This window comes from Ovis aries, chromosome Y (assembly GCF_016772045.2).
Source record: "Ovis aries strain OAR_USU_Benz2616 breed Rambouillet chromosome Y, ARS-UI_Ramb_v3.0, whole genome shotgun sequence".
Classification (NCBI taxonomy): domain Eukaryota; kingdom Metazoa; phylum Chordata; class Mammalia; order Artiodactyla; family Bovidae; genus Ovis; species Ovis aries.
Genome location: NC_082741.1, coordinates 9,235,305 through 9,248,465, shown reverse-complemented (window position 1 = coordinate 9,248,465; position 13,161 = coordinate 9,235,305). Strand labels below are relative to the sequence as shown.

Below are 13,161 nucleotides of genomic sequence, written 5' to 3'. Positions count from 1 at the left end.
GCCATCCAGCCATCTCATCCTCTGCCGTCCCCTTTTCCTCATGCCTCCAATCCCCCTCAGCATCAGAATCTTTTCCAATAAGTCAGCTTTTTGCATGGGGTGGCCAAAGTACTGGAGTTTAAGCTTTAGCATCATTCCTTCCAAAGAACACCCAGAACTGATCTCCTTTAGAGTTGGGTCTCCTTGGAGTCCATGGGACCCTCAAGATTCTTCTCTAACACCACAGTTCAAAAGCATCAATTCTTCAGCACTCAGCTTTCTTCATAGGCCAATTCTCACATTCATACATGAACTACTGGAAAAACCATAGCCTTGATTAGGTGGACCATTGTTAGCAAAGTAATGTCTCTGCTTTCAAATATGCAATCAAGGTTGGTCATAACTTTCCTTCCAAGGAGTAAGCGTCTTTTAATTTCATGGCTGCAATCACCATCTGTAGTGGTCTCATAGGCATTAACAAAAACGAAAAAGCAATGGAAGCAGAAGAAATGGCATAGGCACAGACAGTGAGACTGAGAAGAATGGAGCACGGACTGAAAGGTCAATGTGATTCAAGAATAGAGTTAAAAGAACACCACGTAGATTGGGAATAAGGTAGAATACAGAGTCCTCATAGGCTCATCTTAAGTTCTTGGCTTCTGTCACAAGGCTTAGCTTGTGATTGCAGAAAGGTAGGCAGTGTGTGAGGAACATATGTGGATGCTAGAGAATGGATAGGAGACCACTGAGTCAACTACAGTTGAAACCCACACATCTGGGGCCAGGTTGGTGGCAATAAAGAAAGTGATATGTGGCTGAATCTAAAGCATGATAAGAAGAAGAATTAAACATAACTGAGATATAGACAGGGTGAAGTGGGTTAGAAAGGAAGTTCAGTTCAGTTCAGTTCAGTCACTCAGTCGTGTCCAACTCTTTGTGACCCCATGAATCACAGCACACCAGGCCTCCCTGCCCATCACCATCTCCCGGAGTCCACTCAGACTCACGTCCATCAAGTCCATGATGCCATCCAGCCATCTCATCCTCGGTCATTACCTTCTCCTCCTGCCCCCAATCCCTCCCAGCATCAAAGTCTTTTCCAATGAGTCAACTCTTCGCATGAGGTGGCCATAGTACTGGAGCTTCAGCTTTAGCATCATTCCTTCCAAAGAAATCCCAGGGTTGATCTCCTTCAGAATGGACTGGTTGGATCTCCTTGCAGTCCAAGGGACTCTCAAGAGTCTTCTCCAACACCACAGTTCAAAGCATCAATTCTTCAGTGCTCAGCCTTCTTCACAGTCCAACTCTCACATCCATACCTGACCACAGGAAAAACTATAGCCTTGACTAGATGGACCTTAGTTGGCAAAGCAATGTCTCTGCTTTTGAATATACTATCTAGGTTGGTCATAACTTTTCTTCCAAGGAATACGCGTCTTTAATTTCATGGCTGCAGTCACCATCTGCAGTGATTTTGGAGCCCCCCAAAATAAAGTCCGACACTATTTGCACTGTTTTCCCATCTATTTCCCATGAAGTGATGGGACCGGATGCCATTCATTCATCTTCTGAATGTTGAGCTTTAAGCCAACTTTTTTGCTCTCCTCTTTCACTTTCATCAAGAGGCTTTTTCACTCCTCTTCACTTTCTGCCATAAGGGTGGTGTCATCTGCATATTTGAGGTTATTGATATTTCTCCCGCTAAACTTGATTCCAGCTTGTGTTTCTTTCAGTCCAGCGTTCCTCATGATATACTCTGCATAGAAGTTAAATCAGCAGGGTGACAATATACAGCCTTCACGTACTCCTTTTCCCATTTGGAACCAGTCTGTTGTTCCATGTCGAGTTCTAACTGTTGCTTCCTGACCTGCATATAGATTTCTCAAGAGGCAGGTCAGGTGGTCTGGTATTCCCATCTCTTTCAGAATTTTCCACAGTTTATTGTGATCCACACAGTCTAAGGCTTTGGCAGTCAAAAAAGCAGAAATAGATGTTTTTCTGGAACTCTCTTGCTTTTTCCATGATCCAGCAGATGCTGGCAATTTGATCTTGGGTTCCTCTGCCTTTTCTAAAACCAGCTTGAACATCAGGAAATTCACGGTTCACATATTGCTGAAGCCTGCCTTGAAGAATTTTGAGCATTACTTTAACTAGCATGTGAGATGAGTGCAATTGCGCGGTAGTTTGAGCAATCTTTGGCATTGCCTTTCTTAGGGATTGGAATGAAAAGTGACCTTTTCCAGTCCTGTGGCCACTGCTGAGTTTTCCAATTTTGTTGGCCTATTGAGTGCAGCACTTTCACAGCATCATCTTTCAGGATTTGAAACAGCTCAACTGGAATTCCATCACCTCCACTAGCTTTGTTCATTGTGATGCTTTCTAAGGCCCACTTGACTTCACATTCCAAGATGTCTGGCTCTAGATGAGTGATCACATCATCATGATTATCTGGGTCGTGAAGATCTTTTTTGTGCAGTTCTTCCGTGTATTCTTACCACCTCTTCTTAATATCTTCTGCTTCTCTTAGGTCCAGGCCATTTTTGTCCTTTATCAAGCCCATCTTTGCATGAAATGTTTCCTTGGTATCTCTAATTTTCTTGAAGAGACCTCTAGTCTTTCCCATTCTGTTCTTTTCTTCTATTTCTTTGCATTGATCGCTGAAGAAGGCTTTCTTATCTCTTCTTGCTATCCTTTGGAACTCTGCATTCAGGTGCTTATATCTTTTCTTTTCTCCTTTGCTTTTTGCCTCTCTTCTTTTCACAGCTATTTGCAAGCCCTCCCCAGACAGCCATTTTGCTTTTTTGCATTTCTTTTCCATGGGGATGGTCTTGATCCTTGTCTCCTGTACAATGCCACGAACCTCATTCCATAGTTCATCAGGCACTCTATCTATCAGATAGGCCCTTAAATCTATTTCTCACTTCCACTGTATAATCATAAGGGATTTGATTTAGGTCATACCTGAATGGTCTGGCAGGTTTCCCTACTTTCTTCAATTTAAGTCTGAATTTGGCAATAAGGTTCATGATCTGAGCCACAGTCAGCTCCTGGTCTAGTTTTTGTTGACTGTATAGAGCTTCTCTATCTTTGGCTGCAAAGAATATAATCGATCCGATTTCGGTGTTGACCATCTGGTGATGTCCATGAGTAGAGTCTTCTCTTGTGTTGTTGGAAGAGGGTGTTTGCCATGACCAGTGCATTTTCTTGGCAAAACCCTATTAGTCTTTGCCCTGCTTCATTCCGCATTCGAAGGCCAAATTTGCCTGTTACTCCAGGTGTTTCTTGACTTCCTAGTTTTGCATTCCAGTCCCCTATAATGAAATCGACATCTTTTTGGATGTTAGTTCTAAAAGGTCTTGTAGGTCTTCATAAAACTGTCAACTTCAGTTTCTTCAGTGTTACTGGTTGGGGCATAGATTTGGATTACCATGATATTGAATGGTTTCCCTTGGAAACGAACAGAGATCATTCTGTTGTTTTTGAGATTGCATCCAAGTACTGCATTTGGGACTCTTTTGTTGACTATGATGGCTACTCCATTTCTTCTGAGGGGTTCCTGCCCACAGTAGTAGATATAATGGTCATCTGAGTTAAATTCACCATTCCAGTCCATTTTAGTTCACTGATTCCTAGAATGTCGATGTTCACACTTGCCATGTCTTGTTTGACCACTTCCAATTTGCCTTGATTCATGGACCTGACATTCCAGGTTCTTATGCAATATTGCTCTTTACAGCATCGGATCTTTCTTCTGTCACCAGTCACATCCACCACTGGGGATTCTTTTTGCTTTGGCTCCATCCCTTCATTCTTTCTGGAGTTATTTCTCCACTGATTTCCAGTAGGAAGTAGTCAAGAATAAATTGTAGTGTCCATCACAGAAGGAGTGAATTTGTGTTGTTGCTCAGTCAGTAAGTGATGCCCATCTCTTTGGAACCCCATGGGCTCTAGCCTGCCCGACTTCCCTTCCCTGTCTCCCAGAATTTGTTCAGATTCATCTCCATAGATTTGGTGATGTTATCTACCCATCTCATCCTCTGCTGACCACTTCTCCTTTTACCTTCATCATTCTCAGCCATCAGGGCATTTTCTAATGAGTCCGTTCTTCGCATCAGGGAGCGAAAGGAACAAAGAACACTGAAAGATAACTAAGTTTTCCAAGGAGAGGTCCTGAAACTCTTTAGGATACAGATACAGAAAACACTTTTGACAAAATTCAACACCCATTTATGATGAGTGTACGGGAAAACCTGTACAATCAGTGGGATCAGAGGGAATCTTCTTCAATTTTCCTAATGAAGGCCGCCACATATGAATAAATCCACTGCAACCATGACTCCCAATGGTAAGAAACTGAAAGCATGTCTCACAAGGTTAGGAATAAGCCAAGATGCCCACTCTCACCATTTTTATTCAGTATAGTCTTGAGACTCCAAATGACAGAAATCAGAGGAGAAGAAGAAAACGATTTTCAAACGAAGGGGAAAAGAAGAGGCAAAACTGTTACTGTTTGCACATGACGTGACACTATGCCCAGAGAATACAAAGATGCTACTGGGAAACGACTAGAACTAATCAAGGACTTTAGGGAAGTTGCTGGATATGAAATTAACACACAGAAAACTCTTGCTTTCCTATACAATAAGAAAAAAAATCAAAAATAGAAGCTAAGGAAGCAAACCCATTCACCATGGCAACAAGAAGAGTAAAATTTCCAGGAAAAAACCTACCTAGGCTGCAAAGAGACTGGTGCACAGAAAAGAATAAGGCATGGCTAAAACAAAGGTGACACAAAGAGATGGAGAGAGTTACCATTCTCATGTACTGGAAGAATCCAATTGTGGGGCCCTAAATGGGAAACCTTGAAAAAGAAGGGCTAGCTTTGCGGTTTAGAGCTAAGATGGCGCCTGGCGGAAGAGATGAGTGCGTGGCATAAGTTGTTTGTCAAAACTTTTGATTGGCTCTCTTGAGTTCTGTGCACATGGACAGCTTGTGATCACCATAGACTCCCGATACAATGAAACACATGACGACTTGACCTTTAACATGATTGGTGCAACTATGATATATTAAGACTTGACCTTTAACGTGATTGGTGCAACTATGGCATATTACAATTTGACCTTTAACGTGGTTGGTGCAACTATGGACAGTCCCTCGCAAAGCCCCCTTGCTTGTCTATATAAACCAAGAGTTTGTGGCAATAAAGTGAAACTGCTTAGACGGAACCCCTGTTGCGTTTGATTGTCTCTCGCTGGCTGAGGGGCTGGGTTGGTGGACATCAGGCTCACCTCTCCTTGGGACCCCTCAGCTTTGCTGAGGGAAGTTCCACTGCCTCTCTCTTTCTGTGGAGCAACCCCTGCAGAAACTGGCACCCAACGTGGGCTGCGAAGTGGACGGATGGAGGTGGTGTCACCGTGCGGCTCTGAAAGAGGAGTGATGAAGGACCGCAGGCTGGTGGCGGTGCAGAGGTCCCCTTTAGAGGAGTATCGCCTGAGGTAATCTGGATTTCAAGGTGGGTCCCCCTCTCTTTTGAGGGAAGTGGCAAAAAACTCTCCTGACTTATTTTCGTTCTTTTCTTCTTTTCTGATCTGTTCTTAACTCCTTTTTCGAGAGTTTCAGTGAACAGGCGAACAATTGTGGATGCAATTGATAAGTCCTGGCTAGGGCCACTCTCTGGTGGACTTTGAAGGCCCCACAACAAGTAAGCCTCAGTAACCAGAGCCCGACCAGGTGAAACTCTCCTTTAATCATTCTTTTTTTTAAAAATAAATTTTTATTTTTACTTTATTTTACTTTACAATACTGTATTGGTTTTGTCATACATTGACATGACTCCACCACGGGTGTACATGCGTTCCCAAACATGAACCCCCCTCCCACCTCCCTCCCCATAACATCTCTCCAGGTCATCACCGTGCACCAGCCCCAAGCATGCTGTATCCTGCGTTGGACATAGACTGGCGATTCGATTCTTACATGGTAGTATACATGTTACAATGCCATTCTCCCAAATCATCCCACCCTCTCCCTCTCCCTCTGAGTCCAAAAGTCCGTTAAACAAATCTGTGTCTTTGTTGCTGTCTTGCATACAGGGTCATCATTGCCATCTTTCTAAATTCCATATATATGTGTTAGTATACTGTATTGGTCCTTTAATCATTCTTAACTGAGAACGTGGGCTAGAATCTTCCCTGTGGGCATGGGTCAGGCACTTAAAGGCCATTAGGGCGCCTGCCACTTGAAGACTCCTGTGACAGGATAAGAGGGTCACGGAACAGGCTAGAAACTTCTAGGGTGCCTACCCCCAGCAAGAAAACTTCTGTGTAACAATGCAGGCACATAAACAGTTTCAAAAGCATACCACAAGCCCAGCTTTCTGGCTGCCACCACTCCCGGTAGGATTTTTGGTGGTTGTCCTCAAAGACTTTTCTTTCTATTCTCTTTCAGCAGCATGGGAAATAACATCGGGAAATCTGATGAGCCTGCACTCAGGGCACTGAGATATATGCTCATAAGCAGAGGACTTGAGATTTCTGACACTTAGGCCATTAAGGTCTGGGGGGCCATTGTACAGTTAGCCCCCTGGGTTGCTTCAGCCAATCTGTTTTCTTGGGACACTTGGGATCGAGTACAAACCCTTGCTAGGCAATGAGAGGCTCAACACGGTGAGAAGCCCCCCTTAAGGTTCTGTCTGACCATTTTGGCCCTCAAGCTCTGCTTCTCATGGAGCGAGGAGCATGTCACTGGTATGGGTACCCCCAATTCAAAATCAAGAAAACTATGGGAAAAGTTAGACGAGGAACGAGTCATGTCCGACCAAAATATAGCAAAAGGGACTGTAGGGAATAAATACTCTAGAGCGAATAGTGGGCCATGGGAGCCTTTTGGGGATGATAAAGGGGCAAAAGAGAATAGGGACCCCTCTGATGTCCCGAGACCAGGAGCCCAGGGGAGAGATCTGTGCCCCTTCCTGCCTCCCCCATTTGAGGAAATTCTGGGGGCACCTTGGGTGGGAAAGACAATGAGGTCACTTTGGAAAGGGAGAACCTATATCGGGGACCCGTGGAGATCCTCGCTGCCTTTTACTGGCCCGACTCAAGCCTTTCCTGTAAATGTTAACCCGGGGTGGAATAGGCCGGCAGCCTGGTACCCCTGGGAGGCCAATGATTTAAAAGAGCTCAAAAAGGCAGTGGCAGAGGATGGCCCGAACTCCCCGTGGGCAGAAACTATTCTCCAGGGCCTGGCTCATCAACCTTGTATGACCCAGGACTGGAAGATGCTATGTAAGGCAGTGCTCCCCAGGAATACCTATATCAAATGGTGTGCCTTTCTCAAGGAAGAGTGTCATGCTCAGGCAAAAAGAAATCAAGCTGCCAATCCCGCTATCCTGGTGACATTTGGGATGTTGTCAGGGATGGCAGATCAATGGAGTATGGGACCTCAACAGGCCACCATTCCTGCTCCTTATACAGATCAGGTGCAGTCCATATGCCTGGCCGCCTGGAAAAAGCTTGTGGAGGGCCCCAGTGAGCCCCCTATATCGGGCATCACTCAAAAAAAAATAATGAAGACCTCTCCACTTCATAAATCGGGTGGAAAAGAGTATACAGAGGAAATTCCCTCCGGGGCCCCTGAGAGATCAATTTGTTAGACCATTAGTCTGGGAAGAGATGAACTCAGACCATAAGTTGGCTTGCACAGGACAGAAAGACCACTCTATGGAGTGATGGATTGTAGCCACCAAAGACGTGGGGACACAGAGCCATCAGACCCGCTCTATTTTGACTGCCCTTCAGGCTCAGACTGAAGCTCTTACCGAGGCGATGACCAAGGCCCTCTCCACTATGACGGCCTCTGGGGGGGAGAGGACCCCTAAGGGACCCCTAGTCCCCCCAAAATTGGGTCAATGCTTTGGCTGCGGACAAGAGGGACACTTTAAGAGGGAGTGCCCTCAAGGCGGGGGAGGGCCTGCTGGTCGGAGACCCCCCCACTACTCCATGCCTGCGATGTAGGAAGGGATATCACTGGAGGGCAGAGTGCAAATCTAAATTTGAGAATGAAGGCAAGACTCTAAACTAGATGAGGGGCAACCCCCAGCCCCATCACCCAAAAGGGGACCTCATTTCTCTCCAGATTATATTGAAAAGTTCCTTCAAAACCCTTCCCTAGATGCAGCTTGCTCCAACCCCCTACAAGGCTAAGGGGGATCACTAAGGCCAAAGAGCCCCCCAGAGCCAATTGGACTGTGCCTATTGTGCCTGGATTAAGGCCTAAAATGGATATTACCATGGGAGGAAAGAGATTTCGATGTCTGATCGATACAGGAGCTGATCAGACAGTACTCAGGGCAGAGGAGGTCCCACCTAGATGGAAATTGGTCCCTGGCCCTCAATTATTGGGCATTGGGGGGGGACACTCAATGTAAGGAGACTGCTGAGTGGCTCCCCTGGAAAGATATTGATGGTTCTACAGGAGACGTTTGGCCCCTGATAGCTTCTGGATTGAATGCAAATCTGCTTGGCCAGGATATTTTGGGACAAGCAGATGTATATATTACCATGGATTATAAGGGCCTTTATGATGACCTTAATGAGGAAAAATATCAACATTATAAACATTCTCCCATACCAAACTATAGAGGAGATCCCGAATTTGATCAGCTTCACAAGGGAGAGCCTCTAACCCAATGGAAGGTGCCTCCCAATCCTAAGGGCCACTGCCCCCAGGTTCCTCTTATACAATGGAAACCTGGACCCCCAATATGGGTGGAGCAGTGTCCTCTTCCATCCACTAAGCTACAAGACCTTAGAGAAATCGTCTCTGAACAACTAAATTTGGGACATATCCGCCCTTCTACTAGCCCTTGGAATACCCCGATATTTGTAATTAAGAAATCCTCGGGAAAATGGAGGAGGTTACAAGATCTTAGAAAGATCAATGAGAGAATGATCATCCAACGGACACCCCTAAGGGGGTTACCCTGGATACCAGCTATTCCTAGTAATCTATGTCTTACGGTAACAGATATTAAAGACTGTTTCTTTTCTATACCTCTACAATCCCAAGATTGTGAAAAGTTTGCCTTTTCAGTACCCTCCACTAACTTCAAGAGGACTGATGAGCATTTCGAATAGACAGTTTTACCACAGGGAATGACAAACAGCCCTGCCTATTGTCAAAATTATGTAAAAGATCTTCTCCAGACAGTTAGGGGTCTGACATATATTAAATTGTATGTTTACATGGATGATATCATCTTGGGTGCCCCTACTGCTGAACAGATGACAGAAGCATATAAAATTTTATGAAAGTGTCTATCAAAAGGGAGACTCCATATATTCTCTGACAAAGTCCAGGTTGTCCCGCCTTTTAAGATTCTTGGATCTCAGCTGTCCCTAGAAGGTGTGATCCCCCTAAAACCTCAGCTATACATCCAAGATTCCTACTCCCTGACTGGCCTACAACGGGTCTTGGGAGAACTCAATTGGCTACGACGCTGGATCCCTGTTTCAGCAGGTCAACTCTTGCCCCTCTTTATCTATTAAAAGATAGACTGCCCAATGATGAGATAGCCCTTCTACCTTCCCATAAAAAGATCTTTCAAGACAAAAGGCCCTCAATGTGGCCCAGCTTACCAGGTATACTCCTGAAGAGAATCTACAATTGTGGGTCCTGCCTAGTCCGTTCTTAATTATGGCAGCCTTGGTCCGGGTTGGGGGGGAAGCCTCTACAATGGGTTCACATATCCTTGGGGGGAACTCCCCGAGTCTATACCAGTATAGATCAAATGGCTGACTTAATACAGAAGGGAAGAGATATCGCAGTCTGATGCCATGCACATGAACCCGATAAGATTGTTATCCCACATAGACTATCAGATTTTGAATGGATTCAAAGAAACAATGGGAGAATAGCTTTAGCCCTGGAGGGGTACCTAGGCATCCTTGACTGTCATTATGGGCCACACAAATGGGTTCCTTCTTTTGGTTGCCTAGATTGGAGGGCTCCCCAACTATTTCTCTTTAAGCCTATACCAGATATCTTCAATGTTTTTTCTGATGGAGGAAAGAATGGTGCAGCAGTCATCGTGTTCCAGCCACCACAGCAATCACAATAGCCAGATGAACATATACGAGAGTATTTTGGGCCTTGTGAGGGGTCCGCACAGTTTAAAGAATTATTTGCTGTTGTCATGGTGCTCACAAAAGTCCCTGAACCCATGAATCTGTTTTCTGACAGTCTTAAACTTGCTTCCAGGATTGCTAAATTCTCACATACAGCTAGATAACAATCCTATTACTCCCCTTATGATACAAGCACGTGCCCTGTTACTTGAACGGGTTAACCCCATTTATGTACACCATCTTAGGGGTCATCAACATTTACCTGGATTGCTTTCAATGGGAAATTCCCTGGCCGATAGAGCAGCCTCCCTTACAATCCAAGCTTGTAACTTACAAGATGCCTATGATCTTCATGATCTTACTCATATAAATTGGAGAGGGCTACATAAAAGGTTTCCATAGATCCCTATTAGAGAATTAAAGAAAATTATACATACTTGTAAATCCTGTCTTCCTTATCTACAAGTACCACCTTTACATCCCCCAGGAGTAAACCCTTGAGGGCTAAAACCCAATGTGCTGTGGCAAACTGATGTGACCCATTATTCTCCTTTTGGAAAACTTAAGTATGTTTTTGTGTCTATTGACACTTACTCTCATGCCTGCTGGGCTACTGCCCACACAGGAGAAAAAGCAAAACATGCTCAAAGCCATTTTTTACAATGTTTTGTGACCTTGGGCCTTCCCCATCAAATAAAAACAGATAATGGCCCTCGCTTCATCAGCCAGAGGTTACAGAAATTCTTCCAACAATGGCACATTCGTCATAACACCAGAATCCCACATAACCCCCAGGGACAAGCCATAATTGAGTGGCACCATCAAAATTTAAAGGCTCAATTACGAAAACAAAAAGGGGGAATAAGCCCTCACCGGCAACTTGGAATTGGCACTCTTTATTCTAAACATTTTAAATTTTTCAAAAAATGAACCGATACCATGTTTTCAAAAGCATTGGTCTAACCAAGAAACAAAACCTGAAATACAAGTGAGATGGAAAGGTCCTATCACTGGCCAGTGGAAGGGGCCCCATCCACTCCTTACAATGGGAAGAGGATTCGGATGCATATTCCCCATTGGGGACCCCAGCCCTATATGGGTGCCAGAAAGGAATCTTAAATTTACACCACAAGAGAGGGGTCAAATCTCAAAATCTGACAGATTAAAGAGACACTCACATATTGAGCCCAAGAACAAAAAGTTCTGAGGCGATCTTTTCTCTCCTTTCAGATCATCGATGCGGCGACCCTGGTGGACACTGCTCCTGGTGATCGTCGGATTACCTATCCTCTCCTTGCTGACCTTCATCATTGCCATGGCTGTGAAACAGTTTTTAGAATCTTTAAAGTCTGGGTTTAATGACACACAAGGCCGTCAACCATGAGGGTCAACAGTGTCAGCATCCATTGAGTTCAACAAGCTCTGACCATCGAGGTTGTGAACGGCATGTCCACTGCCTCTGCACAAGGATTTCAAACCAGCTGGAACACCTGAGATTCACCATATAGGGACTCCAACAACAGCTTGATCTCCATGCCAGAGCAATTGAGACACTGAGTGTCTTGGCACACATAGACTGTGATATGAGATACCCCAGCTTTTGTCAGCTTTTCCAGTGTTAAATGAGACACTAACAGGTGAAAAAGGGAGCAACGGATCTATTGGACTGGGTACAAAGTCCACTTACCTGGTTTAAAAATGCCTTCTATTTGCTTGTTTTTGTTATTCCGCTTGTTGTAATGTTAAAGGTAAAAAATCCCACAGCCTGCAGTAGGCACTTACAGCAAAGAAGTTATGCTTGCCCAGGTCATGGAAAAGGAGCCCCACACTGGGCACCCACAAAACCCCTGGATTAATTTAGCCCTTCAAGAGATTCACTGAGACAGATAAATAGTTCCAGATGCCCATCATCTAGAGAGATTCTGCCTAGCCCCCAAGAGGTGGCTGGATAGCCAATTACAGGTAAGACCCTCAGAGGAGGGCAACCTAAGACAGGCACAGCCATGAGAGGGGCTGGTGAGGCTGGAGGTTGGCCACCTACAGCTTTATGCCTTCTTCTACAGAACATCAATACAAATGTCTCAAGGGCTTAAATAAAATAAAAAAGGGGGAGATGTGGGGCCCTAAGTGGGAAACCTTGAAAAAGAAGGGCTAGCTTTGCGGTTTAGAGCTAAGATGGTGCCTGGCGGAAGAGATGAGGGCGTGGCTTAAGTTTTTCATCAAAACTTTTGATTGGCTCTCTTGAGTTCCGTGCACGTGGACAGCTCGTGGTCACCATAGACTCCTGTTACAATGAAACGCATGACGACTTGACCTTTAACGTGATTGGTGCAGCTATGGTATATTAAGACTTGACTTTTAACGTGATTGGTGCAACTATAGCATATTACAATTTGACCTTTAACATGGTTGGTGCAACTATGGCATATTACAATTTGACCTTTAACGTGATTGGTGCAACTATGGAAAGTCCCTCGCAAAGCCCCTTGCTTGCCTATATAAACCAAGAGGTTGTGGCAATAAAGCGGAACTGCTTAGACAGAACCCCTGTTGCGTCTGATTGTCTCTTGCTTGCCAATGGGCTGGGTTGGTGGACATCAGGCTCACCTCTCCTTGGGACCCCTCGGCTTTGCTAGGGACGTTCCACTGCCTCTCTCTTTCTGCAGAGTGCCCCCTGCATCCAATATTGTGATAATGGCTACACTACAAAATGCAGTTTACAGATTCAGTGCCAGTCCTATGAAAGTACCAATGGCATTTCTCACAGATAATAGAAAAAACAATTTTTTTTACAACTTGTATGAAAATAGAGAAGACCTTAAAGAAGTATGCTGTCTTGAGAGAGAAAAAGTAGAGATGGAGGATTCAGACTCCCTGACTTCAGTCTTTACTACAGAGCTATAGTAATCAGTGCAGCATGGAACTGAAACAGAAACAGGAATATGGACCAATGGAACACGACAGAAACACAGACAGAAATTCATGCCCAAACGGTCCCCTCATCTATGACAAAGGAAGCAGCAATGTGCAATGGAGAAAAGATAACCTCTTCTAC

The 13,161-nt window shown here is 44.7% G+C and overlaps 1 pseudogene; it reads left to right on the top strand.

Moving 5' to 3' along the window:
• The window catches only part of LOC132658886 (testis-specific Y-encoded protein 3-like), a 55,681-nt pseudogene extending 44,191 nt beyond the window's left edge, over nt 1-11,490 (top strand).
• Nucleotides 11,491-13,161: the final 1,671 nt, after the last annotated feature.